General features: G+C 46.2%; 8 non-coding genes across 8 annotated transcripts in view; all 8 read right to left on the bottom strand.

Moving 5' to 3' along the window:
- Window positions 1-6: 6 nt before the first annotated feature.
- On the bottom strand, window positions 7-78 carry TRNAD-GUC (transfer RNA aspartic acid (anticodon GUC)). Its single transcript has one exon. It is a non-coding gene; the product is annotated as a tRNA-Asp (tRNA).
- Window positions 79-573: 495 nt separating this feature from the next.
- On the bottom strand, window positions 574-646 carry TRNAV-CAC (transfer RNA valine (anticodon CAC)). The gene has a single exon. It is a non-coding gene; the product is annotated as a tRNA-Val (tRNA).
- Window positions 647-822: 176 nt separating this feature from the next.
- On the bottom strand, window positions 823-894 carry TRNAD-GUC (transfer RNA aspartic acid (anticodon GUC)). The gene has a single exon. It is a non-coding gene; the product is annotated as a tRNA-Asp (tRNA).
- Window positions 895-1,232: 338 nt separating this feature from the next.
- On the bottom strand, window positions 1,233-1,304 carry TRNAD-GUC (transfer RNA aspartic acid (anticodon GUC)). Its single transcript has one exon. It is a non-coding gene; the product is annotated as a tRNA-Asp (tRNA).
- Window positions 1,305-1,391: 87 nt separating this feature from the next.
- On the bottom strand, window positions 1,392-1,464 carry TRNAV-CAC (transfer RNA valine (anticodon CAC)). The gene has a single exon. It is a non-coding gene; the product is annotated as a tRNA-Val (tRNA).
- A 179-nt stretch (window positions 1,465-1,643) lies between these two features.
- Window positions 1,644-1,715, bottom strand: TRNAD-GUC (transfer RNA aspartic acid (anticodon GUC)). Its single transcript has one exon. It is a non-coding gene; the product is annotated as a tRNA-Asp (tRNA).
- Window positions 1,716-2,210: 495 nt separating this feature from the next.
- TRNAV-CAC (transfer RNA valine (anticodon CAC)) lies at window positions 2,211-2,283 on the bottom strand. Its single transcript has one exon. It is a non-coding gene; the product is annotated as a tRNA-Val (tRNA).
- Window positions 2,284-2,459: 176 nt separating this feature from the next.
- TRNAD-GUC (transfer RNA aspartic acid (anticodon GUC)) overlaps window positions 2,460-2,500 on the bottom strand; it is a 72-nt gene continuing 31 nt past the window's right edge. The window contains exon 1 of the tRNA in view: window positions 2,460-2,500. This exon is cut by the window's right edge and continues 31 nt beyond it. This is a non-coding gene — a tRNA (tRNA-Asp).

A 2,500-nucleotide genomic window follows, 5' to 3' on the forward strand; every position in this document is an offset into this window, starting at 1 on the left:
CTATGCCTCCCCGGCGGGGAATCGAACCCCGGTCTCCCGCGTGACAGGCGGGGATACTCACCACTATACTACCGAGGACCCGAAAGTAGCACTTTTTGAATTTTTTAAAAATTTGTAGAAAACTCCGAATATTTCGTTCTAACACAAGCCAAAAGAAAATCATTCTGTGTCTACCAGGGCTCGAACTTGGGACCTTCCGCGTGTGAGGCGGACGTGATAACCACTACACCATAGATACGCCAATAGCCGGATTATAAACGGAGGAAAATCGTCTAGGAGAAAGAATTGCAATTTAACCAAGGCCCGAAACCGTGTACTTTTTTTCCAAACGGACGCTTTTGTTATCGTGATGAAACAGAATCGCTGACAAAAAAATGCCTCTCTGCCATCTTTTAAAAATGCAGCTAGCTATGCCTCCCCGGCGGGGAATCGAACCCCGGTCTCCCGCGTGACAGGCGGGGATACTCACCACTATACTACCGAGAACCCGAAAGTGGCACTTTTTGAATTTTTTAAAAATTTGTAGAAAACTCCGAATATTTCGTTCTAACACAAGCCAAAAGAAAATCAGTCTGTATCTACCAGGGCTCGAACTTGGGACCTTCCGCGTGTGAGGCGGACGTGATAACCACTACACCATAGATACGCCAATAGCCGGATTATAAACGGAGGGAAATCGTCTAGGAGAAAGAATTGCAATTTAACCAAGGCCCGAAACCGTGTACTTTTTTTCCAAACGGACGCTTTTGTTATCGTGATGAAACAGAATCGCTGACACCAAAATGCCTCTCTGCCATCTTTTAAAAATGCAGCTAGCTATGCCTCCCCGGCGGGGAATCGAACCCCGGTCTCCCGCGTGACAGGCGGGGATACTCACCACTATACTACCGAGGACCCGAAAGTAGCACTTTTTGAATTTTTTAAAAATTTGTAGAAAACTCCGAATATTTCGTTCTAACACAAGCCAAAAGGAAATCATTCTGAATCTACCAGGGCTCGAACTTGGGACCATCCGCGTGTGAGGCGGACGTGATAACCACTACACCATAGATACGCCAATAGCCGGATTATAAACGCAGGAAAATCGTCTAGGAGATAGAATTGCAATTTAACCAAGGCCCGAAACCGTGTACTTTTTTTTTCCAAGCGGACGCTTTTGTTATCGTGATGAAACAGAATCGCTGACACCAAAATGCCTCTCTGCCATCTTTTAAAAATGCAGCTAGTTATGCCTCCCCGGCGGGGAATCGAACCCCGGTCTCCCGCGTGACAGGCGGGGATACTCACCACTATACTACCGAGGACACGAAAGTAGCACTTTTTGAATTTTTTAAAAATTTGTAGAAAACTCCGAATATTTCGTTCTAACACAAGCCAAAAGAAAATCAGTCTGTATCTACCAGGGCTCGAACTTGGGACCTTCCGCGTGTGAGGCGGACGTGATAACCACTACACCATAGATACGCCAATAGCCGGATTATAAACGGAGGGAAATCGTCTAGGAGAAAGAATTGCAATTTAACCAAGGCCCGAAACCGTGTACTTTTTTTTTTCCAAGCGGACGCTTTTGTTATCGTGATGAAACAGAATCGCTGACACCAAAATGCCTCTCTGCCATCTTTTAAAAATGCAGCTAGCTATGCCTCCCCGGCGGGGAATCGAACCCCGGTCTCCCGCGTGACAGGCGGGGATACTCACCACTATACTACCGAGGACCCGAAAGTAGCACTTTTTGAATTTTTTAAAAATTTGTAGAAAACTCCGAATATTTCGTTCTAACACAAGCCAAAAGAAAATCATTCTGTGTCTACCAGGGCTCGAACTTGGGACCTTCCGCGTGTGAGGCGGACGTGATAACCACTACACCATAGATACGCCAATAGCCGGATTATAAACGGAGGAAAATCGTCTAGGAGAAAGAATTGCAATTTAACCAAGGCCCGAAACCGTGTACTTTTTTTCCAAACGGACGCTTTTGTTATCGTGATGAAACAGAATCGCTGACAAAAAAATGCCTCTCTGCCATCTTTTAAAAATGCAGCTAGCTATGCCTCCCCGGCGGGGAATCGAACCCCGGTCTCCCGCGTGACAGGCGGGGATACTCACCACTATACTACCGAGAACCCGAAAGTGGCACTTTTTGAATTTTTTAAAAATTTGTAGAAAACTCCGAATATTTCGTTCTAACACAAGCCAAAAGAAAATCAGTCTGTATCTACCAGGGCTCGAACTTGGGACCTTCCGCGTGTGAGGCGGACGTGATAACCACTACACCATAGATACGCCAATAGCCGGATTATAAACGGAGGGAAATCGTCTAGGAGAAAGAATTGCAATTTAACCAAGGCCCGAAACCGTGTACTTTTTTTCCAAACGGACGCTTTTGTTATCGTGATGAAACAGAATCGCTGACACCAAAATGCCTCTCTGCCATCTTTTAAAAATGCAGCTAGCTATGCCTCCCCGGCGGGGAATCGAACCCCGGTCTCCCGCGTGACAG

This window comes from Leiobunum rupestre, chromosome 6, assembly GCF_980474605.1.
Source record: "Leiobunum rupestre chromosome 6, qqLeiRupe1.1.hap1, whole genome shotgun sequence".
NCBI lineage: Eukaryota > Metazoa > Arthropoda > Arachnida > Opiliones > Sclerosomatidae > Leiobunum > Leiobunum rupestre.